Source organism: Trematomus bernacchii, unplaced genomic scaffold (genome assembly GCF_902827165.1).
Source record: "Trematomus bernacchii unplaced genomic scaffold, fTreBer1.1, whole genome shotgun sequence".
NCBI lineage: Eukaryota > Metazoa > Chordata > Actinopteri > Perciformes > Nototheniidae > Trematomus > Trematomus bernacchii.
The window spans coordinates 9,049,701-9,077,082 of record NW_022987564.1 but is presented as its reverse complement, the minus strand read 5'-3'; the positions used below and the strand labels follow the sequence as shown (position 1 = coordinate 9,077,082).

At 40.5% G+C, this 27,382-nt stretch overlaps 1 protein-coding gene across 1 annotated transcript in view; it reads right to left on the bottom strand.

The window, feature by feature from the left end:
- Window positions 1–21,498, bottom strand: part of atxn1a (ataxin 1a) — an 84,807-nt gene extending 63,309 nt beyond the window's left edge. The window contains exon 1 of the mRNA XM_034124556.1: window positions 21,398–21,498. The gene's annotated coding sequence lies outside the window, so the exon portion shown is untranslated. The remainder of the gene's footprint in view (window positions 1–21,397) is intronic.
- Between the last annotated feature and the right edge of the window lie 5,884 nt (window positions 21,499–27,382).

Here is a 27,382-nt window from a genome sequence, read left to right as displayed (position 1 = left end):
TGTGTCCATGTGCACCTATGAAACCATGCCCAGCCCTTTTCATACTGCTTTTCTATTGGTTCCCTGCCTGCTGTCCTACACACGCACACTATAAACGCGCACACTCACAGCAAGCATAGTTGTCAAACAAGCCATAAATTGTGTGCGTGTGTGCGTGCGTGTGTGCGTGCGTGCGTGCGTGTGTGTAAAAAGGGAGCAGTATCTCTTGCAGTATTGCACCCTGGCCTAGCTCGTCTGGCTAATGCTTCTCTCAATATCCACACTACAAGACAGAGTTACACATGAAACAAGTCCCTTGGTATTTAGGGCTTGTATTATTACTGTCTTTTATACTAAACTTAAATATCTCTGTCAATTTTCATGTCAAATCAGTGTATTTATCCGCACATTATTAGCTTTTTGCTTCTATTTATGAGATTCAATTAGTTCAAATGTTTCACAGGAGGCTCAGAGGGCAGTCCATGCTCCCTTGTGGGCTTGTTTGGCTTCATAAGCATGTCCTTCCTTGTGCTGCCTTTGTTCTTTATTTGTATCTTTGTTTGTAGATGAGACATTTTTTTTCATAAACAGAACAAATGCACCAGAAGGCAACTGTCCTCAGAAGGGAATTCCACTGAAACTTTCTATGACTTGGCTTTCCTGCAAAAGATTCACTGCAACTAACGGGCTGTTTTTCTGGTTGAAAATGTATCATAAGTGTCGGCGTCCAAGGACTGAGGAAAGTGCAGCGTTGCAAAGTTCTTGGAGTGCTCTGCAGGCTCTGGGTTCCCTGGCTGCACACAACAAGACCAGCATCAGACCGGCCAACAATAGCTTGGTTAGTCGAACACAACCGTGTGTGCACCGGCCTGCATCTACGTCAGAGACCAACAACAGCCATGTATGAGCTATTAAAGCGACTCCATCAATGAACAATGTTTGTATAAAATGCTGATTCATGCATCTGAGACTCTCCAAAAAGCACAATGTCATCAAGCCATTAAAAATGACATAACTTAGGAACATAAAATGAGCAATGAACACATATAAGATAAGATAAGATGGTTGTTTATCAATCCCCATGGGGAAATTCAGTAGTTTAAACAGCAACAGGGTGAGATTGAAAAACAGGACAGCACATATTCACACAAGATTAAAGATTAATAAAAATGAAAGACAACATTTAAAAAATACCTCACATGTGCTGAACTAATTTACCCTATAAATCTAAAACATATTACTTAATATTATAAAGTTATTAGCACTACCCTCAATTTGTGTTATTCTTGTTCAATCTGGAAATGTATCACAGGTTTTAAACAGTTTCGTCAGTATTGTTGAAGACAAATGTTTTAGCAAAACCAGGCCTCATTATTATCTAAATTAATAATGCGCAACAGCTTTGGCAATACCTTTCTGTGAGCCAATATGTTGTTAAAGCTCATCATACATTAAAACTTGAGAAAAGTATGCGAGGAAAAGAGAGAAAAGGAAGGTCAACACAGAAAATGCAACGCAGCAAAATCACAAACTACCTCCTAGTTATGTAACTCACTCACTAACCATTGCCATTATCATGCAGGTCAAACTTCAGCTCTCTTAAAACCGCCCCAAATGTGCTTCTGTGTACATGACGATCACGCTTCACCCTGCTGATAAACACACACACGTCCACACTCCCATGCATACAGTACACGTACATACACAGCCCATACAGCAGAGATAGTAGGGCAGCTTAAAGAGACAATGAACACATCTTAGATAAAGCAGACTGGCGTACAAAGAAAAACTAAGATTAAAAACCTCTCTTGCTCCTTTTTTGTCAGTGTGCACAGAATTAAGACGACACTGGGAAAACGACTGCAGAGGTTTAGCTTGCTCACTTTGAGACCCCCCTGCGGGACTTTAATTGAGCTTCTCCTGATGTCATTAAACTTCTTATGAAATAACAACAGCTGTTTAATGCCATGATGTGATCTAGTAACTTCACGAAGGATTTTACAAAGTCAACTCAACAAAACTATCAAGGTCGCACTTGAAATGTTCCAAAAATATGTACCTTTAGATTTCCTTATTCCGTGAAAGCTATAATTTGAATGCATTTCTTCAGTGTTAATGTTTGCAGTTGATACACCCGTAAAGCAGAGGATTTGAGGTTTAAATCAAATCAAACATCCTTCTTATCTCATGACTTCTCCTCCTCATCCTTTGTAGGTACTCATCCTCTTTCATCTCCTAAGATCTCATATTCTTTCCTCCTTTCACCATCCTTCCTCTCTTGTACTAGAATTCTCCTGGGCAACACACAACAACACCACGGTGACACGTGACAGGGATGCAAGCGGAGGGAATAAAACACAGAACTCACACACACACTCCACGCTGTGTGCCGCAGAGAAGAAGTGTGTGTGGGATAAAAACATGAAGAAACAGAGTGAGCGACAGATGAAGGAAGTCCTCCATTGCTCTTCTGTAAGTGTGCATGTATGTACAGTATTTACCCTCTGAACACACACACGTGTGTGGAGGGGCCAACATGTGTTAGTGAGACTGACAGAGTGCACCAAACGCAGAACATCAGAGCGCTCCGCTACCACCTGAGGGAATTACTCAGCATTCCTCAGTCGGGGCGCGTTAGCCCGGAGATGCAGGAGTCGCGGGGAGCGTGTCTTTGATTGCCCCCCTAAGATTCCCCCATTGGGATACGGGGGATACGCTGGGAGGGGGGCCCGCAGGGAACACACTCGCACACACACAAACACAGAATCACATCTTTTAAGTGGTACACACGTGTGCTCACAAACTGGGTTCTCCCACTTCCTTTTTTCCAAACATTCAGAAGATATGCCGCCCACGCCTGCATAGTAATTATGCTTTTGATCATGTTTCTAGTCTTTTCTCCGTCTATCATCACACACACTACCTAGGAAACTGTTGTATGGGAAGCTAATTGTCTTCTTTTCATATCATCCCTCTGTTATTTTAACACACACACTTTGCAGACCAACTTCATGAGCATCAACTCGGAAAGAAAACACAAAATAAAATGAACCAAACATCTAAATATAAAGTATTTACTTTCCAGCAGTAATCTGACAGTGAAGACGGCAGGTATAATGGCCGGATGTCTCTGTACACACACATGTTGTACCTCCGCATAACAGCGAGGGGATACAAGCTGTTGCTGTAAGAGAGGTGTCATGAGACCCCATTTAACTGCTTGACACAAACTTCTAGTCCCACTCGCCCCCACAATTTCATTCCTGTCAAAGCGCTAAATGACAAGTCAACCTATTTCCTTTTTCTTGTCAGTCATGCTTTTAACTGTGGGAGAAAGCGTTTAATTTATGATGGCTTGATTGCTTATATAAAGGTAGGGTAGGTAATTTTGGAGAAACCAGCTTGAGTGCGCAAGAATTTGAAAATACACAGCCGGAAAAAATCTGCCACTTCCTTACAGAGCCCCTCCTCCAACACACACGAACGCGCACATGACCAATGAGGGCACGAGATAAGTTTGTGCACAGATGGAAGGCTGACAGGCAGGTAGGCCATCCAGTTATTTTAGCCGGGCCGGCTAAAATGATTGGTCGTGCTTTTTACAGTACTACGGCTTCCACAGATGACATTTTTTTATGGATTTTTTGTCAAAGCATTTAAGATATTCATTGCTATCGGGATGTTAAGAGCATTCCATGGAATATAACAAAAAGTGTATCTCGAGCCGGTTTCTCAAACTTACCTACCCCACCTTATATAAGTCAAGTTCATTGGTTAGGGACAAAAAAAAAAACTGCAATTGTGGTGGCAAACTTTTTCTTCTATAAAAGATCAACCAGATAGGGGGATGGGATCGTTTTGTTTTTTCATAGTGAGCAGACATATAGAAAACCTACATGCAGGCTATGAAACCACAGAAAACAGATGTTCATGTCACTCAGTCAGGCGGACATGGCATTGCACATAGGGCAACATATCTTAGATTACATTATAACATCATTGTTCTGATGGTAAATTAGTTAAATTACCTTAATATTAGTATAAGTATTGTTGACATACGTTTCGATATGTTGGCACAATCATGCCAGCAATGTATCAGCAAGGAGATGGGCTTATCTCAAAACTTCCATTACCCATTCAGCCCAAAACGAAAAAAGTCTTCTTTGTTTGAAGGCAAATCAAATTGATTAGACAGCATATAGGGAAGATTAGACGATGCTATTTCAGGTTCAGCAATAGGCCAGAAATTAAGAAAATGAAAAGGATTTTGCGTTCTGAACAAGTTGCTTTCAAATATTGTGAGAAGAATTAAGTCAGGAGGAAAATAAACATTAGAAGTTTGCATCTTTCATGTATCTTGAATGCACCAAATACTTCATTCCCCTTCTCTGCACACGGAGGTGAGTGGGCTTTAAGCAGATAGCAGTTATTACGGGGTTCACAGCACGACCTTAGGAAGTCACCAGGCATACGTCATCCAGCACCGCGGCTGTGGCAGATCCTGCTGGCAGCACAGGTGCTCACATGCACACACTTAACACACCGTACAGACACGCACTCACACACACTCGGCCAGGACACTGCAGGTACCCCCCCCCCCCCCCCCCCCCTCCCAACCCCACGAATGTACATTAGCACACACATAAAGATGCACACACAGAGTGCAGGTGCTCACACCAGCTGTCCCTGGAGACCCTGCTATACGAGGTCTGATGACCAGGACAGAGAGGACAAAGGAACAGAGAAGGAGGACCGAGCAGACGCCAACACTGACAGGTAGGTGTGTGTGTGTGTGTGTGTGTGTGTGTGTGTGTGTGTGTGTGTGTGTGTGTGTGTGTGGTTAGGGTTAGGCCTAACCCTATTGGTTCCCTGCCTGCTGTCCCTCTGTCCTACACACGCACACTATAAACACGCACACTCACAGCAAGCATAGTTGTCAAACAAGCCATAAATATTTTGTGTGTGTGTGCGTGTGTGTGTGTGTGTGTGTGTGTGTGTGTGTGTGTGTGTGTGTGTGTGTGGCTCACGTCCAACACGCTGCACTGCCCTTAACCCAAATAAAGTCTGGTTATCTTTGTTTAACCTTGACTGCTGGTGCTGTGTGTGTACATGTGGGAAGGTGTGTGTTTGTATACTATGCCCTTGGTGGATGCCAAGTCATCAACAAATATCAGGGGAATAAATATATAAAAACTGGCCTTTTAAGAATTCTGAGTAAGAGAGTAATGAGGCATTTCAGGCCGGTACAGTTGGTTTGTAATTTCCCTTATTTTGTGGTTTGTGGGCTGAGCTGTGTGATTATTTTATGTATCTATTTCTCTGTACAGCACTTTGGTCTGGAGGTTTCAAAGCAATTTTCAATAAACCTGTATTGTATTGTATTGTGTGACTTAAGGTCATGTGACTGTGGTGTCAGGCAGCTGACATGACATGGCATAAAGCGCTCTTTCCTGTCACTCCTACAAAGAGTGACGCTCGGTTGTGTAACCAAGGTCGCAGGGTGAGAGCGGCTAACGTAGCGTAGCCACACCCTGTCTGCCTGTTAGCATTCCATAGTGAGCTACACTGTCAATGGATGTCAGGCTGGAGATGTACAGCAAGGCTCAGACACATCTACTGTGACCTCTCCTCTCTCTGCACAGAAGATCCACGAGAGAATGCAAATATCCCAGGCAGATTGTAGAGAAAGATAACAAATACTACTTGCTTTGACTCCATTATGCAGAGTTTTTAGGTCTAACATGACTATGCACTTATGATAAAGGCATTTAATTCTTTAAAAAGAGAGCGCTATGGAGTTTTTTTAGGTGATTAATGCATGTCTTAGTCAAATTAGTTTGATCAAATGTCAGCATTGTTTACCTTTTCTTCCCATGACCATCGACACATGGAAGAAAATGTACAAAAGGTTTGTTTATATGTTGCGCAAAGGAAGAAATAGGAATAAAGGGATCCCCACTGAGCCAAACCACACATCATTTTAACATTTATAAATGCATAATATACCCACAAACAAAGTGCATCTAAAAAGGAGCTACCCCTGTCCTAAAGTGCTCTTTCAGTGCCTACTGAGGGGACTAACACTGCTCTATTTTTAAAGATGAAAGCTACCTTGAGGGGAAAACGGTTATCACTGAGACATGGTATCACTTGAAATTGAAAAAAAATATCTGATACAAGATATGAAATGCAATGCATCTATAATAATCCTCTATATATCACATACAACATACGGCGTGCTGAAGCAGCTGTATATTATATTGTGTTCTTTAGGAGTACAGTAGAGCAGCTGCTTGTGGCAGCATGTTGAGATGGGTGTTAGTCACAGGGATGGGCCTCGTGGGGCTACACACTGCTACAAGGTCATACTGAGACTATAATGTGACGGTCCGACTAAAGAAATGCTCACACAAACACACACAGACACAATGACACAGAGATTGTGAGCAAAATGTATTTGAGATTTAAGAATGAATTAAGAATGCATTTTAGCTACTAATACAGTAAGAATTGTTAACACCTTTGTATGTCACTTGTATTCTCTCAACAACAAAAATGCATCTATCTCAAAGCAGAAATAATCATTATTTAAATATCCTTTACAATAACATGATGTATATAAATATCAAATGTAGGTTTTATATCCGTCACTCTTTGTATCATAATCTCAAAAAATGTATTTATTTTTAAAAAGCATACAATCCAGTGCATAACCGCCAAGAAAACCAGTTGCAGTGAAAAGGTTGAAATGAGGACAGTGACACTGTGAGCAACTCTGAATCTCTGAGTACAGAAAAGAAACACATGTGCATGAGAGAGAAAACACTCACACACTCTCACAGTTCAGGGAGTTCTAAGTGCAATCTCTGACACATACTGTACCGAACCCCTCTCTCACGCTCACATATTATTACACATACAGTACACACACACACACACACACACACATGTGCCTACACACACACACAGAGCAGTGCCCCGAGTGTCTATACATGATTAAAAGGCTGAAAGTGGGGCAGGCGCACAGTTCTAGCTCTGTGAAATGACTGCAGTTCCTTTCAGCCCACCTCAAACACACACACACACACACACTAACGTCCTACAAGCTCTATGTCCAGTAGGTGTACAGAGCTACACACACACTCACAGATCCACATAGCAATAGTTCAATTATTAAGTGATCCCCTCGATGAAGCAGCATGGGGGATGAAAGCACAAGAGGCAACCCGTTATTGGCGCTGGCCACAAAAAGATGACTAAATTATTTTCAATATCAGCCTCTCCCTCTCATTCAACTACCCGCTGAGTTAATGTTTTCCTGGTGTTTTGCACTTAGCAGGATGGCTGCCATTATTATTTATGTAACAGCATTCTGTAACACCCCAAACATTTTCTGTACTTCAGCATGGACTGAGTGGGGGACCACAACATGACTTAAAGGGGACCTATCATGCAAAATGCACTTTTGTACATCATTTAAATATAGCATGATAGGTTTCCTTTAAAGTAACATGGACAAAAACAGCTGAAGTATGAAGTCATTTGAACTGCATGTGATGTATCAGCTTTTAATGTAAAGTGGCTAGTTGTTAATATAAACGTTTTCACAGTTTATTATTGCATATTGCAAGAGTAGCTTATACAAAGCTTTCTAGCTGAGTGCAAATTAAAGGATCAATTTAAAGGACTTAAATAAATCTGTATCCAGGGGAATTGGATGCCTCATTAAAATCAGATAAGGGGTCATGATGATCGTCTTGCTGTTGATGCACAATTTCAAAAGTCTACTTACTGAGATATTATTTAGAAATACCATAGTCAGACATTTTTTAGCTCTTGCATCAGTATGACGTTGTGTAACTTTTATATTCGCCGTTGAGGGATCGTCTGGACAGTTTGTGACCTTTTCCCAGAAAACATCTGCAAACTTTTTTTGGCACCAAAAATAGCTCTTAGAGAATTCAGCTTGTATTTGCAGTACACTGAACTGCAAACACGATATCTGTCCAAGCAAATAAATAAATCTTTTTTTTTTAGATATCTAACAAAAATGAGATAAAAGTCAACATTAATCCCTGGTATTCACAATTTGATTTCAGATATACAGTGCCGTTTCTACTTCTATAGGTAAGTAATGTTGTGTCACACGTTGTTTATGATCATGATCAAGAATCTGATCGATTTATAATATCAGTTATAATCGTATTTTGGCACATAAATTAAATTCGTTTTTTTTCTTTGCCAAAATACAAAGTTAACAACCATCCTGCTCAGACATATTTTAGCCAGCTCCAGCTCACACTGAGTCACAACACAAATGTTGAGAATCAGCCTGGAAATCTACAATGACTCACAGCAGCTTGGTCAGGGAGACATGGCTGAAATGACTTCTGCTAGATTCAGTTTCATGGATTTACAGGAAGCGATGCCAAAGAAATACTGCAGTACTTGCATTGGAACAAAATTGGCATTTGCAAGATATACCATATGACCTAAATGTACTGTCAGAAATCCAATCTGTAGTTGTTTTTTTTAGTTTTTCCTTTTTGTCTCTCATGGAGAAAACTGGGTCAAAGCTTAAGCAAAAAATAATATTTTAACATATGTCAAGGTAAAGCAAATGACATGAGTTGTACTATGGATTAAATGCTCACTGTTACAAGTTACAATTCTTTACTGTGCGCAGCCGAAGGTAATTCTCTATGAAAACCAGACAGCCTGAGCTGCGCCACATCTGTTCAAAACCTTTTTCTTTCATTTACGTGGGTCTTACAAACAAAAAAGCATATAAATGCGCACAGGACACAAGCGTACTACTTTTACGAGGCATTATGAAACTGTGCCTCAGTTTTAAAAGATTATAAGTAAACAACAACAATATAAACCCTCCAAATCTCCTCTCCAAAGCTGAACCAGAGGGGACTGAGCTGTGTTACTATTGGTGGAAACTAATCATGTTTTGCTCTCGGCAAACACACAGAGAAACCTTTGCAAAAAATTCAAATTGAAACCTGCAAATCCAGCAGCTTCTTAGCAGCCTTGTGACAGGTTTCTGGGAATCAGACCGTGAGGTGTTTATGAAAGGAGGTTTGAGTTTCTATGTTGTGATTTGCGGTTTGAAACTTCTTGCAATGTGAATCTTTGAACTTTTGGATGCATTCAGCTAAAAATGGGTGCTTCTGTTTAACATCACTTCCAAGAAAAGCTTTTATGTAATACAGATAGCCTCTGTGGGTCATGGTGATGAAGCCTAGACTTGTTGCTGGTCAGCAGATAGGAAGTTAGTCCCACTAAAACACACAATCAAGCACACATACACCGGATAATATGATTGCTGATGCCATAAAACCAAGTCCTAAATACTGACTGCATTGGACACAGAGCAGTATTTCACAAGCCTTTTCTGAGGTATTCATGACTAATGAATTTCCCTCACCATCAATACATGGTCATTACCAGGACGACCAAATAAACATGAGCGGTCAGCACTTATGATCGAGCTGCGAGACAATGGCTCAGGCTTTGTATCCTCATTGAGCAACACCTTGTTGAAACACTACCTTGCATAGTTACCAACATTCAGTCATGTCCTGCTGTATAGAGCGGTGTGTATTCACACTTAAAAAATGTGTGTGATGCACACAAAGAGAAGTGTACCCATTAGTAAACAATGCCTGGATCATGGGGAGGATGTGTAATCTGGCTAAAGCTCTAAAAGAAACATTCTAATTGACAGAATAGTTTGTTAATATTGCATTAGAAAATGATTTATATGCAGCAGTAAAACTAGTTGACTGTTAATCAACTAGGAGAGTAGTAGAACATGTGAGCTGATGTTCAGTGTCACAGTGAATCGCATGGTTCAGGGTCAATGTGGTTCTAGGAAAAAAGGTCATGGAGTTCAGGTCAGTTTGACTCAATCTGTGTGTGTGTGTGTGTGTGTGTGTGTGTGTGTGTGTGTGTGTGTGTGTGTGTGTGTGTGTGTGCGGCCACTGCGTTTTCTTCACATTGTCTGATGTCCAAGAAAAGAGCAGACTTTATCATCATTCTTCAACAAATAGGGCGGCCTTGTGGATCAGCTGCACATTATGAACGCTCTCTCCTGTTTGGTATGTAAGATAGTATCTCACGTGGTGTGCATTTAACCTTACAACCAAAGCAAACAACTTTTTAATTTACCTCACTTTGAATTTATCAAGGTGAATCAGAGGATCTTACACAAGGCAATCTACTAAATAGCCTCTACTTTCATCAACAGTGGGGTAGAAATGAACGATCAATCACGTCCAGCCCAGACCTGAGCTCAGGATTGCTTAGTTAAATTTAAGTTGCAGAAAGGTATATTATAAGAGGTAAATAATAGTGTATTAAGGACTGTATTCTTGCACCTCTGGCAGAAAACACAAAATGTATACACTTTCACCTTCAAATCAGATAATTCAAGAAAGAGGAGTCTCCAGATACTGAAGTAAGCTACAGTACAATTGATCCATAGTATAATCAAACACTACACTGTTGGTGTAGTATCTGAAGGAAGTAGTTTGAGTATTTGTTCAGTACACTCCTCTGAAATTATATACAGTAAGTCCACGTGTGCTAAATTAGCAATGGCAGTTTTGACAGCTGTATTTTGTTCATATTTAATGTCACAAAATATTATGAATATTGCATACTCCAACTCATAATGTCCCCACATGCACACACAAATTCTCTTTCCCCCTTCCGGCACACAAGTGCTCTTGCTTTAGTTAGTTTAAATGGTAGCCATCAAGTGCCTCCTAAAAGGGTAGGAGGTAGCGTGTCCTGTCAGGTTGCAAATGCACTCAGATATCCATCGCAGGCAGGCTCGCAAGAGGTAGTGTGGGGGCACCTTGCTAGCAGAGCTAATGGCACGTTATGTAGCACTAGACCAAGCTGACTGGGCACTCGCCTCACAAAACAAAGCACTGGGGTGAAAGAAAGGGAGGAAAAAAAGCATATTTTCCTCCAAAAAGAGTGTCGGCGGTTGAGTTTTGAGGCTAATTGGCGGTGAACTGTTTGATAGGAGGCGTAGAGTTGTTTTTTGTCACAATAGTGGTTAACATCTGACAGGCCGGCGTAATAGGAGCTCATCCTGAATCTGTATTGATGCAGGATGTTATCTTTAAGTGCTGTGGGATATATTGTACACTAAAACTTATAGAACACATTAGAGACCAAACAATGTAGTAAATGTGGCGGGGAAACTCCCCGTTTTTTATTCTGAGTTGCACTATTGTGACATTAATGGGGCATGCTATCAGAGGGAAAATGCAGCGAGCAAAGAATTAACATCAACAACCGACAATAAAAGTCCAGTCACTTAATCCACAGAGCTCTCATCGAACTATGGTCTTCACAATACCCACACTGTTAATCAAACAAAAACACCATCTGAAACATGTGCCATTCAACTAAGAAGAAACTATTCAAATATAAAAAAGAAATCTTCACACACTGTTACAATAATGGTTTGGATAGATAAATACTTTAAATACAGGGTGAATCATCCACATCAAAGCTAGCTTTGTTACTCTAGCAGACAGTTAGACCATCAAACAGCAGAAGAACTGCACACAGTACATTCATATTTGGTTCAATGCGTATTTGGGAATTTGTGTTTTTGAAGTTACTACCCATAAGTGTTCTTTCTGGATGGGTAAGCAAATGAGACCTGTAGTTTCTCCTGAGGTGAGATGTGTGTAAAAAATACTTATTAGTTCTGATGACTTCAAAAAACCCTGATACTCTCACTATGGCTTATGAAAATCTGACATCTGGGAAGTTTATAAGTTCCCATCAGAGCCATTACGGTTATGGAATGCATGAAAAAAAAGAAAACTGGGTTATTTTGGTCTGATGAGGATGCCTAGTCATTTCCCATTAGGTCAACTTTATTCTCCTACCACAGGTATTTTCCGTGGGCAAATCCCTGCAATACATATGTACACTAGAATACACACAGCTGCACCAAGAGTGTGGTTTTTGTGTTGTATGTTGATGCAAATGAATGTCTGTAAATTGAGTATGTTGTGTATGAGCCTGCCAATGAGTATTCTGTCTGTAAGAGGGTTTTACATTGTGACTGAGTAATATTTTCTGAACAATGTGCACATCCAGGGCTGGTATGACACTGAGCCATTTTGCAGCCAAGTTCCCTCCCCACTGTGGCATTTGAAAGTACATGACAGTGTCAGAGAGGCAGTGCTGGCCAGGCCACAGTGAAACCTCACATTAACCTCATTTATCTGTGTTGTAGCTTATCACCCGACCCCTGCTACACACTCGCGGATGAACACACTGGCAAAAACACAAGTCTGAGCTGCGGCAGGCACACACACATGCACACAAGGCAAGGCAAGTTTATTTATATAGCACATTTCAACACAAGGCAATTCAAAGTGCTTTACAAAAATGAAAGACATTAAGAAACATATTATAAAATGACATTTAAAAACACTAATTTAAAAGCCAGTAGAAGCCAGTGTAAAGACTTCAGAACAGGAGTGATGTGATCCACTTTCTTAGTGTTAGTAAGGACTCGAGCAGCGGCGTTCTGAATTAGCTGCAGCTTTCTAATAGATGTTTTAGTGAGACCTGTGAAGACACCATTACAGTAGTCGAGTCTACTGAAGATAAAAGCATGGACACGTTTTTCCAAATCCTGCTGTGACATAAGTTATTGTTTTAATGTGACTGTTGAAAACTCAGGTCAGAGTCCATGACTACACCTACATTTCTGGCTTCATCTGTTGTTTTGAACATTGCAGACTGAAGCTCAGCGCTACACTGAAATATCTACCTTAATGCCACGTATACACAGCAACATACTACAAATATCCCTCTGGGACAGTACATCTAAATTCACTATGGATACAGGCAATAGCAAATACATGCTGTGCTAGGTTTGGGGCGATATATCAGCTCTCTGCTATTGGCTAAATGCATCATTTTGCTTTTTGGGGCAATTTTTGGGGGGGGAATTTATTTGGTAATATTATTGTCTGCCTCGAAAAACGATGGCCAGAGCTTCTTCAAGCAAGTCAAATCTAACAAATAATAGTTGAAACTGGATCCCAAGTAAGGGAGTGAACTTCATTATAAAACATGGAGAATAAGCAAAGTGATATCAGATGTGTTTAAGGTGACTATTGTCTTGAAATTAGCCATGTCATTTTTGATCGGTGTGTGGAAAGATATCGAATTGTCCTTATTTCATCGATGCAGTGCCATGCATAACACTACTCCATTAGGTATGTTTTGCTATATTTGTCCAGTCGTGTCTTGCAGCTTTTGTAACTCTAGTCAAAGCAGGAGTGATGCCACCATCTTAGAACATGCTTGTGTAATTTATAGCGCCAATTAAGTTGCCTCTCCTCAGCCAACTATGTACACAATCCTGTTACTTTTAAGGGACAGGATGTGCTCACCAAGCAGTAGAAGCAGGACACATATTAAAGACTCTAGTGGGTGGATGGTGAAAGAAAAAGAGACACTTTCTAAAGAGGTCCTGACACTGTAATTGCTGATGGGCTCATGGCTCACCAGGTGTTCTCTCTGTCAGTGTTTCTGCACACCTCCCCAAATAACACTGTTCCAATGTCAGGAGCTTAGTACAGTGCAATGCTAAAAGAAGGGACAGGAATAATAGCCACCCAAGCAGCCTGCGAGTCAGTCAGCCACATGTCCAAACAGATGAGACTGATCTATGGCCTTCCAGTAAAAAATATGAACAGGCCAAGCCACAACTACTAGACAGCTAGACAGAGAGCCAGACAGACCGACATTAAGAAACTTGCTCTATTCTAACCACACCAAAGTCATTTCAAGGAGGAAATATTTTCAGCCTTACAGATGCTGTTTTTCATATTTTTCCTCTAGTGCCAACCCATGCAAGCCAATAACCATGTGGGACTCAAATCCAATCAGAAACCAATGCATTGAAAGATAGATTGGACAGACACCAGGACTTTATTGCACGTGGGAAGACTCAATTACATTTTATGCATTGTACTACCATGTGCTGTGTCTTGACATCAGCATCCTAAGGAGTAAACAGTAGTGATGAAAGGCAAGCTTGTGCCAAGAACAACATTAGTGAAGGGTGGGTTTTGGTATTCCAGGGATTGTTTCTATCACTGGTCATTTTCCTGTTATTGAATTCCTCTCCTTCTCAATGCCTAACATCCTGGCTCACACTTAAGTCATTGTTGATACCCTCGCCTCACACCCATTTTTCACTTTTAACAATTGAAGTGGTAGGCCTACTGGTAAAAAATAGACGTACATAAAGAACAAAGTTTAAACCTCGTTTTTTTATTTTAGGGCATATGTACCTGGAGGGTCCTCTTCAGCTCATATTATAGACTGTATATATAAATGGACGTAGTGTCCGTGACGTCACCCATAGGTTTCTGCAGAGTTGCTGAGAAGTCCTTAGTAGGCGGAGTCGTTCACACAGATCGCAGCTCACACCTGCAGAGAGGGAGCGAGCTCAAGGTGGATCAGCTTCCCCTGGGAGCATTTCCCCTTCCACTAGTTTTGTTTTTACTAAGGACGAGAGCTTGAAACAAAATATGAATAAAACGCTGCCGTTTGCATCGATAGCGTTTAACAGACGGTCGCTGTTTGAGACGTTACGTTACAAAATATTACGCAGACAGCGGTAGCTGGGAGATCGATCACTTTATTTGCTAAACTATGCGGTACTATTAAATCCACATCACAGCAATGAGGCAAGCTAAATGAAACCAGGATACATCCTTTACCGTCAAACTGGATCTAAACAGAGCTGCCTGTGTGCGTTTGATAAATACTTTTATACTATACTATATTTATTATAGGCTATGCTACTTATTAGCTACATGGCCCTAACGTGTAAAGTTATACAAGCATTTGTACCAGTGCTGTTCACAAGTAGACTCTTGCAGGCCAGAGTAGCTGGAGTGATTCAACAACAACAAAAAGACATATCTGAGAAGTAATCAGGATGAACAGAAAGAGGAAAAGGAAAAGAGAGTACACTGAACAGACCAGGAGGGTCAGAGCAGGAGCAAGCCACGAGGAGATGAAGACATTAGTGAAGAAGAAGACATGTATGCGAGGAATAAAGATGAAGCGTCAGAAAGAGGGACAGAGGCAGGGATCAGGAGGCATATGAAACTCCAGCTGGACCACATGGTATATTTGTATTCTCCTTGCATACATATTCCATTACAGCAGCACAATCTAGCAGCTCTTAGTATTGACAAATATGTATTGAAATGTGTTGCTGCACAGGTCACCTTTAGCTCTCTTAAGAGATGGCTGATGTCATTTGTGTACTTAATTATAACTAAGTACTTTTACTGTACTTACAGTAAACAGAACTCTAGGGTATCATGAGTATTTTCTGCTGTTTTATACTTATTTTAGTTTGTTTGTCTGAACACCTTGTTTCTCTTGTGTATTAAGAACACTTGTGTTAGGGCATGATTTAACACAATAAATAGGTTATATATACACAGTATAAAATACCACGTACTGTCCGCCCCACTGTGGTCTATGGAAATTGCTCCTTTCTGCAGCCTGCTTCTACCGGCCAATAGATGAACTGCAGTTTGTGGCACTTCCTTATGGGCTTTCCGGCTCTGCCCCAGAGTTTGCCGCTTGGCTCATATGCATAAAGTTAGTTATACTTTATGTTGCAAGTTTGTGTCGATTGAGCAAAAATATAGAATTACCTCACCTAATTTGGTCCATTGTACATCAAGATTATCCTCTAAAAATCAGCAGCAATTTGAGTCGCTGTAAAACTTTTATCATAATCTTTACAAGGACATACCTATGAATGTGATGCTGATGTTTGGGTAATGGAAATCTTTACATCTGTGCTCCAATATATGTACATGACCCCGATTCCTACTATTCTCCTTTCATCTCCCTTTCTCATCACTATCTATCTGGCTGGGTCCCAGGTTGTCAGCTTATCCTTGTCCCGGGCCTGGAGCTCTACGGGGAAGAGAAGAGTCTGCAGGAGCTGTCTGACAGCCAGTCAGTCAGTCAGTGTCAACTCCACACTGTAATCCTCTACTGCCTCCGATAAGGATAAGGCAGAGAAGACTAGGCTAGCAGAAGAGAAGAGAAGAGGAGAGAAGAGAAGATAGGAAAAGAGGAAAGGAGAGAGGAAAGGAGAGGAGAGAAGAGAAGATAGGAAAAGAGGAAAGGAGAGAGGAAAGGAGAGGAGAGGAGAAGAGAGAGAGGAGACAAGAGAAACTGAATAAAACTTTCAAGAAGGCATTGGTACATGGAGAAAAAAGGCAACATTGTACATGAGACACAAAACCTTTTTCAAGTAGGAGATTCATAATTTTAGCAACCAAACAACATTCCATAACCCCCCCCCCCCTCCAACAAAATAAATGATGTGGCTTTATCATTTTCTGAGTCACAGTTGAGAGAGCTCAGGGTCACTGCTCTATTATGCACTATATAATATGATTAAACAGCTGTTATCAGTTAGGTTCTCCCTCATTTAACTTGGCCCTCAGAAGGCCGATGCTTAAAAAGTATTTCCTCTCAGTCAGGCTGTGGTTGGAATGTAATCAAATATGAATCAAGGCAGAGAGATCACAGGAGCACCACACTGAATTAACTATTGCATGATGGCTTACATCAGGTATCACACTTGATGTAAAGCCCAGGCAGGCACAGCAATCTTCTTTCTAGAGACGGTTTACGAAGCAGCTCGGAGGATTTTAACCCATTTGATGAGTTCCTCAGATTCAATTTGATGCAGGAACTCAAATGTGTAGCCTCAAAGCTTGTTATCTGCCCACTAATCATCATCATTTACACATTATACAAGTTCACTGTAGTCTTTCACAGCAACCTCCCTGGCAAATAGACAGCTGTATATCATGTCAGCTACACTGGCAGCCATTACGGAGCCAAAGCCAACACACAGCTGAACTAAGTCCCAAAGCCAGCTTCCCTTTTTCACATGGTTATTGAGCCATGCAGAGGCTTATCGACCCGACAATGTAACACAAGTTTGTAGAATGGCTTTAGTCCATCTCTCTCTCTCATTCAGACTCTGGGGTTTGCCTTGGTCATTCAGAAGATTGGTATTGATTATTCTGCCACTTCAAAAATAATGATTGTAAGCATGGAAACAGGATCACAAAGCCAGCAAATGCACACAATTCACTCTAATGTTCACACACAAGATATAGATCTACAAGTCCTGTGAAGTGATAAACAGGCAAGTGACTCACTTTGAATGTTAAAATGAACGTTTCGATCCAATTACGAGATATTAGCGGGACTTCAACAAGCGCAGTGGTGAAGTTCGGTGATAGTCGTTGACCCTTACATCACCAACGACGTGTTTCCACTCTGCACAGATAAATTGCCGATTCAAGTGCCTGCCATCTCAGTTGAATTGTTATTGCTGTTCTGTATAGAAATCAGTCTAAGAAACACAAGACTGTGCACTAAGCGATAAAGGCATACATCATCCCACACAGCGGAATGTTCTTTCACACAAAATACAAAAAACTCTCATTGATCCCCTTTAAAAGCAGTATTCTGTGTGTGTGAGGGTGTCCTTTCTCCTGTGTGCATGCATGTGTACTCAGTGCACTCATGAATAGAGGAGGATGAAAGGAAAAGCTGAAAAGGTCTAAGCGCACTGCATGGTTCAACCAGAGAGCTCAATCTCTTGATCTGCCCCCCCCCCTCTTTACTATTTCAAAATCATTTTTTCTCACACCTACACCTGCCCACACAGCTGTTCCTCTTTCCAGCTTTGGTAAAAGAAGACTGAGGAACAGGGATTCACCTGTGACTGCAGGCATGTGTGACATCATTTTCATTATCACGCATCAAGCACTTGTTTGGTGTAAAAGTGGTAGAAAATATTTACCAGGGAGAGAAATAAGCGAGAAAGGAAACAGGAAAGCAATATCTAATCAATATGCTCAACGTTTTAGCTTGCTTAAAACACATTTTCTTTCGATGTGTCTGAATGTGTTTGTCTTCTTAAATACAACAAGTAATTATAACAAGTGTCTACGTTGTGTTAGGGCTGTGGTTTGGCTACACATAAGAGCTGATGAACTTCTTATTGATGTGGTGATGTATTTAAGAGTCTCTCATTTGATGGAGGATCATTAATAAAATATTTTCTCTGGTTACTATTGTCTTTCAGAGCGACTAAACACCACCAGAAGCTTTTGCACGCCTCAGTGCACAGCAGCTTTTGTTGTTTTACCTGTACTACACCTTGATCTGGCAGAGGTTCAGGGCAAGCCAAAATCTACAGTGAGAATGTTTACTCATGCATGCAACTCCAAATATCTCAGAGGAAAATAAGTGAATGACACCTCTGCCTGTGGTATGCAACTTGTAAAAGATATTCTCAAAAACAAAGGGTTAAGAGTAAAACCTGTAATTCAAATTAATGTGTCTACCAATATATAAGGACACACACAAACACCTTTTGCAGCTATTGGTTGATCCATACCCATCATTCACTCTGCCTGTACTTGCAGGTTGAAGCATTTCTGTCACTAAATGCATATATATGTTCTCTCTCTCGTTCGCGTGTGTTAGAGGATTTGGGTCCGTGTGCACATATGACTCAGACAACCGAGCTCAGTTAAATGGCTTGTGATTAGGACACATTGGCTTCTAATTGCCTCTCATTACCATTTGAAAGTGAGTGGCGGCTGGAATCAAAGGTGTGTGTGTGTGTGTGTGTGTGTGTGTGTGTGTGTGTGTGTGTGTGTGTGTGTGTGTGTGTGTGTGTGTGTGTGTGTGTGTGTGTCTCAGGTGGGTGGGTGAGTGAGTGGGTGGAACAGCATGCCTCATTCACAGTGGCATGACCGCACGATAAGGCACTATGGGGACAATTCATTTATTCCTATCACAAAGCCTTTAGGTTCACCATCATATCCTCTTATAGACTCAATCAAAGCCCTTTCTTCTTCAGTCTTAAGCAATGAACCATTCAACCTAGAGTGCCTATGCACTACACACATTTCTTCATTAATAGCTTTTCACACAACACAGCTTACAGTATATGTGAATATATATGTAACCTGAGCTACATGTAAACCCAATCTATTAACAATGTCAACTCATTAGCACAACCAATTTGTATGTGAATGTTTAACATGCTTAGTTATGTTAACAGACTAAAAGAAGATTTCAACTGAAGTTTAAATATTCTGCATCAGTTCCTTTTCCCCATTCAACTGTTGCTATACTTAAAGGTGGGGTATGTAATTTTGGAGAAACCAGCTTGAGTGCGCTAGAATTTGAAAGTACACAACCGGAAAAAATCTGCCCCTTCCTTCAGACTTCCTTACAGAGCCCCTCCTCCAACACACACAAACGCGCACATGACCAATGAGGGCACAAGATAAGTTTGTGCACAGATGGAAGGCTGACAGGCAGGTAGGCCATCCAGTTATTTTAGCCGGGCCGGCTCAGATGATTGGTCGTGCTTTTTACAGCGCTACGGCTTCCACAGATGACATTTTTTTATGTATTTATTGTCAAAGCATTTAATATATTCATTGCTATCGGGATGTTAAGAGCATTCCATGGAATATAACAAAAAGTGTTTCTGAAATAAATTACATACCCCACCTTTAAAACAAATATATAATTGCAGTATATTCCCTAGTCTCAGCTATTTACTGTATGCACAGTACACCACAAACACATCTATTTATTGAATTAAAAAAAATTGAGAAATATAATATTTTCATGAAATGTATCCATGCATGCAGCTTCTTCATTGGCAAGTAATACTTGTATTAGTTTATTATGCAACATTTTACAAAAAAGGCATAGCCAACACTTTTTGTTTTTGAGATTATGGTTCCATGTGTTGTTGGAAGCAGATCACAGAAGTAAGAGGGATAGTAAATGGTATGATGGAAATATATGGGAGAAATTTGGGGATTCCTTGTTGTCTAACCGTTAGGGGTGTATGAAAATAAAGATACACTCCAGATTGCCAGATTCTTGCCAATACAATTGCTGATGACCAGAGAGTCAAAGACTAATGATTGAGAGATGATACAGCCAGAAGGACCCCATTATGCATCCCTGAGGAATACCATAAGGAGGTCTTCGAGATATTGTTAATTGATATTTTTGGATTTGTTTCAAGATTCAAGATTGGAACTGTTGTGCTTGATATTAAATAAATGTGTTCAGAATTGTTCATGCCAAAAGGGCACAGTTGTTTTAGGATGATTGATAAGTGTTTAAGGGAAGGCAACTCAATAGGTTATAGGACATGCTTCAAACATGAAAAACATAAGCAACAATTAAAACTGTGAAAAATAAATTCTTCACATAGCAAAAAGTTGCATTTTCACCAGTAAAGGAGAACTCTTCAAAGAGTAAATGCAGCTGCCAATAGAACTGCACCTTTTCATCTTTAGCAGCTCTACATTTGTCACTTGGTCTCATTTGGATTTCATATTAAATTCATAATGCGAGTGAAAACCTAGGCTATCACTTGGGAATCATAGCCTACCCTGAGTGCAACTCCGAGGTGTAAACAGAGTAAAAATAGCCTGCTATCACAGGCTTCCCTACAGTCCCGTTATATAATGGTCCAAGCTAGGATGAATGACATCACGGGTAGTCCAGCAATCACAAACCCTATGTCCTTTACAACCAGCTGGCAATGTAAAACACTGAGTAGTAGATATAACATACGCAACAATCCTTATAAACGGTCTAAACATGAAACAAAAATATGTAACAACATTTTCGCAAACACTGGACAAATTATGCGAGTGTGGTTAGTTGTTCTTAGTCTCTTTTCGTGTAGAGAGAACACTTCCGCGATGGTGAAACGTAGATAAAAATGTAATGCTTGCCTTTGACAGTCATTGTCAGTAAGAAAATAGTTAAACATAACACCTATACGACACGAAGCAACCTTATTTAGCAGTGTATGTCAATGATAAGCGTTACAAAACATCCTACAAAGAGCAAATGTTTGAGCCGAGGTCGAGTGGCGCAGTTACTGAAAGTACAGCGGCTGCCCAACACCAGCTCTGCCGGCGAACGCGCTCCTCGCTCGGTCAGAATCCAGCCAAACCTCCGCTCTCTTTCGCCCCACTTAAACACTACTTTGCATGTAAGTCCCGAAATGACAAGTACATAAACCCAAAGCGCGCATGCCCCCGTGCTGTTTGGTCACTTAAAAATAGGTCAGAGGGCGAAGTAAACATTTTCCGAGGCTTTGAAGTAAACCAAAGCGTCAGCGCCACCCTGCCCAGTTCTTCCAGCCATTTTCTCTTCACAGCTCCAAAGAGAGAAAAAGTGGCATGGCGAAAGCAATGACAGCTTGGTCAAAGGAGTAGTGAATGAAGAGTTTTGTGTGACTTACTGTAGGGTGTAACGGGCTGCTGAGTTTGTGTCTCTCCTTGTTGCCAGGGCTCCCCTGCTCTGCTCCGGCGCTGGCGGTGGAAAGCGTCTCCCCTCCTAATGATGTTTGCAGCGCACAGCTAATAGCTCTCTGCCCCCACCTTCAGAGAGAGAGAGACAGAGAGAGAGAGAGAGAGAGAGAGAGAGAGAGAGAGAGAGAGAGAGAGAGAGGGGGGGGGGGGGGGGGGGGGGGGGGGGGGGGGGGGGGGGGGGGTTGGGGCCAGTTTGTAAGCTACTCATGCAAAAATATGAGAGGGCTCGGAGCTCTGCAAACAGAGACTGAATTACAAGTTCACTGACAGTACTAGGGCGTGAGAATGCACAGTAGGCTACATATGCCATGTTCAGTGTAAGTAAGTAAGTGTAGTGAGTGTATTTGGATATATTTATAGCAGCATAGCAAATTCCAGAAACTGCATGTTTTTTTTCATTTTTTATTTAATTTATAAAAGTGTAAATCATTGGTTTAGCTGGTGTGTTTCCTTAGCTAAACATCCCTCAAAAGAGTAAGCTGCAATAACCCTCATTAGTTAAAATAATGAACTTCAACTTTTGACCACATCACTAAACGTTTAAGAATGTATAAGGTGGCTACACGTTTGGGGTATTTGTATTTTACTTTAGTAATCTTTTGATACTTTTTATACTGCATTTAATTGCATTATTGTTATTTTTACTCCACTATTTTTTACAGCTGTAGTTGCATATGTTGAGTCCAGGAAGTGCATACAGTAAACCCAAACATTTTTGATTAAATCCATGTTTATGCATTACTTATGACAACCTAATAATGTAACTCGTAATGCTATAACAATCACAGGATAATCCTGCCGCACAACACATTCAATTAAGTTTGTTTTTCCCTGCAATACCTTTGAAGTTTTTAATCAAATTTAAAGAGATTTTTACACATGGATTATCACTTATAATTGAGTATTTTTATTTCCTATTATTGCTAGTATTGCAATTGATAAAGTGAGTATTAAAGATGTATTTGATAATATAATGTTTGCATCACTGGTGGCTATTGTTTATCCCATGAGCTTAACCTTATGTTTAATATCACATGCTGGGGACACCATACCATCTTTACTTTGAATTCTCAAGAAGCTGTCAAAAGGCCTGCAGGTCCTGGCAGTCATCTGAGGTAGAAGGCTCAAGATCCTAGGGAGAATCAGTTTAGCTGAGAGCAATGACTAATAGTCAGCTGACAGTGACAAGGTGGAAAATCTCAGCAGCTGATAGTGACTGCTTTTACACACACACACACACACACACATACACACACACACACACACACACACACACACACACACACACACACACACATACACACACTAACAGCACACCCAATCTAGGAATACTAGAAAACATGTTGACGAAATACTTTTACTCATAACATGATTTAGTTGTTGCTAAATCACATTAAGCTGCTAAATTAAATTGGCTTTTTGTGGTTCAAACATTTGACAATTGGTGTATCTATTCATTTTACATTCCTATATGATACAAAATCAGCCACAACATTGAAATTCAACAGTTAAGGAGAATTCAAATACTTAGTTAACCCCCCCTTCTATTTTTAGTGTATTTTATCTTGACCCCTGTGACCTCTCCCAGATTTCCAATATGGCAGCCTTCGCCTCTTGGACACAGGAGAGTGCAACCTGACACTGAATGAGCCGTCGGGTGCACGAGGCTGCAGAGTGACAGACGATCTGGGATGTATCCCACTCCCAGCCAGTCAGTCAATAAGTGGCCTATTGTCCCGCGTTCTATTGTGCCCTTGTCACATGTACGCCATACAAAGAGACAGAGAGGTAGGCTGCCCTGTGTGCCAGGAGGCTAGCATTACATTCATGGCCTGGATGCATAGAAATGAAGAGACACCGTCTGCTGGTGTATAGTCAGACCTTGATATTTGAATGCCCACAAGAATGAATAGTTTCAGTTAGCAACAACCATTTATTATGCAGTCTGTGTACAGGTTGGTTGATACTAGAGTATCTTTAGTGCTTCCTGTAGTGTCAATTTCACATTGTACACAGCATGACTTACCCACACAGCATATGTATCAAGTCAGAATTCAAGAGGAAACAGTACATGCACTAAATGTCATGTCAATTTAGAATTCAGTCGTACTGCTTCAAGTCTTGTTAGCGCACAGAAGTGCATGCATTCACTCATTTGCATACACACAAGCATGTACTCGTTCCAGTCTTGGATCGCTCTCCCTTTCGTCTGTGCATGTACCCACAGGTGTACACCTACTCACTACACAGTGGGTGGATGAATCGCATGGAAAGCTCCAGGTGAGACTTCTTGCATAGGACCTACAGAGGTACTGTACATGTACAGTAGGAAAAGTTAAGTAGGTAATTTCCTGTTTGGCAAAGCATTCATTTGAATGAGTTCCAACATTCACGGTACAATGATAATGCATAGTTGTGCGTAAGTGTGTGTAGTTATGGCGTGCTTGAGTAATGAATAACCCTGCTTTCAAAAGAGGAGCAGATTCTTCGAGGGTTGGGTTACTCCCTAGAGATGTATCTGTGTTCTTTGTAGGAGATGTGAGTAGTATACAACAAAGTGTACCAGGTGGGCATGTATGGGTAGAGCCCTGGTATACCTGCATACCTGTATGGCTGTATGTGAGATCAAATGACTTAGATCTGAAATATAAATGCATTTTTCGAAACCTCAGTGATTTGAAAGCTTTCTTTTGTGAGAAAGGGTGCCAAGTTTAATATTAAATAGAAAACTAAATAGGAGACATCCACTTAACTGACAAGTATACACAAACAAGGGATTTGACACCTCACCTGGGATATGAATAAATAACACACTGAACCTAAAACATGCACTAACGTATATAAATAATTAAGAATCACTCGCCTTTGGAAGCAACCCTTCAGGGATTTTAAGAGATTTTATGAACAAAGTAGCGCAGTGTCTGAAGTGCATGCCACTTCACACAGTTCACTCAATTGAGCAGCCCAGCTCTTCAGGTGCTTTTATTGCTTTTTTATTCAATTGTATGTGAATTTTCTGATTTACCTGTTCAGGCAAAGGCATGGAAATAGCATCTCTTCAAATCTTCTGCGAAAAAGTATTTCATAGTTTAAGAGGAACACTCATGCTTTGAAAGTAGCTGTCACTTCAGATTTAAAGGCTTCAGTGTCTGCTGAAGTTCAGGGGACGGTGTGTTTCCTCACTGCTCCCTCTTTTGTTGAAATGTGGAAGTGTTTACAAGTTCCAGGGCTAGACTGCATCATGTCGAACACTTTGACATGATACAAGTAATAACTACTTAAGACATCCACATTATCCACAGTTCTACTTTATAACAGAAAGGGGACTCAACTTTGAAATGCTGATATACTGTGAAACATAACAGTTAATACCAACTTTCTTTTATTTTTCCCATACACCCCTGTCAGATAAAAAATAATGTACCTCTCAAGGTCGCTATTTATTTTAGCTGCTCATGCATTACCTTAATGTTTAATGTTTAGCATTAGTTTCAGCTAAGTATTATAACTATTTGCCCAACAATTTGAGCTATTTGAACCATTATCCAATAATTCTAACTAACATATTTGCTCATTTTTGTAGTTTTCATTCACACTGTCAACACGTTGAGTTTAAGTGTGAGCTGACACGGTGCGCATTTGCAGTTCTTTTTATATTCAATTTTTATTTGATTTTTTTCATTATTTGATCTATTATTTGAGCAATGGGTTACGCCAAAGTCACTGCTAACTTCACAACACTGCGAAACAGTCAGAATTCCCTGAATTTTTGTTCATCTTGATTTATTAAAGAACACAAAGTATATTGACTTTTTTATTTCTTGCAGTCAGGTTCCCAATTTATTTTATTTCCAATATCCTTCACCCATTGTGTATATATTGTTATAGTGATGTTGTTGCATCTGAGCTGCACGTTGTAAACCTAACATTAAAATAACTCAAATCCAGCTTCTGCATCATCTTATTCAGTACAGTATATAACAATCACAAGCTGCCTAATATACCACCACTTTCACACCACCTCTCTAACAACCAAATTACACAGGCTTAAAGTTGCCCTTGCAAGTTTAATCCTATACAGTGAATGCCTGCTATCGGCTAACCTGTTCTCACACACCTTCCCCATTCCACGACAAGGGAAAACGAGCGGGGAGGATTAGGATGCAAAGAGAGTTTCCTAATCTGTGTATTAACAGCAGCCAATTCAATCACGCTGTCTTGGGTAGGCAGATTTTGGGAAGTAATCTGGAGTGTCTTAATGTGATCTGTGTAAAAAGTTCAGACCTAATTGGAAAGGAGAAACATATACTTCAAAGTCAAGACTGCACACACACATACCATGCATGCAGGCAGTGTTTTTCTGCTCCTCCACATGCATACAGGGAAATCTAACGTGTGAATGTTGCTATTGAAGGAGATCAGAAACAGCATTATATTCTTGCTTTGATAAAACATAACTTTAGATGGGTGAAAAGAGAGTGTTGTGTGTATGTGTATCTCCTCTGTATGGAAAAATAATTGGCTCCAATAACTTATTATTAGACTGCTGCCTTTGTAGATGATACTGCAGTATTACCGAGACACAGACAGTTATTCTTCTAATATTCTGAATTGTTGTTTTACCCTTTCCACTTCCTGTTTAAACTGCAAATCATTTTGATAGAAATATTGAATTCCCCTTTTCACCTGTGTTGTGATTCTCCCAGATACAGTGTCTGCATTTTTTAAATGTTATGACTGTGTTCAACCCTGCTTCCCCCCAAATAAAAACAACCCCAACCCTCATGTATCATAAATGAGGTTGGTCCTCTGCCTTCCTTTCTGCCTAATAGGGCTAGATGAAATGTGGGTTATGCCCACGCCACTCTCCTCCTACAAAGCAGCAACTTTAATTATTGACCAGGCAAGGGAGGCTCTCCAACACACTTTCATAAAAACACAAACACCCCAGTGTACACAAACACACACGCCTACACCAGTCGTGAGTGATATAAGGACAGGCTTCATCGTACACACTCATCATCGCGGGGTCAGAGAGGAGTCAGCTGGATAATAGATGAGCTTTACACCCTGCCTGCATGGGTGCACTTTTTTTGGCTATATGATAATGTGACTGTGTGAAAGGACGAGGGAGAAAATGACAGATGTATTTGAGTGAATACAAGAAGTAGAGCAGAGTATCCCTTTGATCCATCTGTTCATGTCACCTGAGCATATGTTCAACTAGGTTTGTCCCACTTTTCTCCAAACATAGTAAGCATACTAAAATCATTTTCATTTGTAAATCAGTTTGAAAGTTGAGAGAACATTAATGTTGCTCATCAATGGATTTCTAAAGGGGTTAGGCTGACATTTAACAGTTAAATGAGAAGACAGATACCACTATTTTATGAATATGTACAGTAAATATAAAGAAACAGTAAGCAACTTAGCGTCAATACTAGAAACATGGGGACACAACCAGTGTGGCTCTGTCTAAAAGGTTATAAAAAGGGGACTTCAAGTACCTGTAAAGCTCAGTAAGAATCGAATTGTGTTGTTGTCTGCCAGACATTGTTTTGGCCATGAGCTGTGACTTCCTGGAGACAGACAGTGTTATCCATCCAACTGAAGTCAGAAACATATACTTTATAGATAAAGTCAGAGGGCTAAACAGCGGTCTCAAAATGGTGAGCTTTTCCTTTCATTAACTTGCCTACAATCCACAATGTGATGGGTTTTATTCATTTTATATGAATGTAAATAAAACATTGGATTCTGTCAGAACTAACATAGACTGGATTGAAGCATGATATCAGAGGTAGTAAGGTAAAGCTGGGCTCAGACTAGAGGAGTTTCTGGTTGCAACATGGTCTTATGGAGAATGTCAGGAGTTAAAAACCAGGCAGGCAGATGAAAGCAAGAAGGGAAGGGAA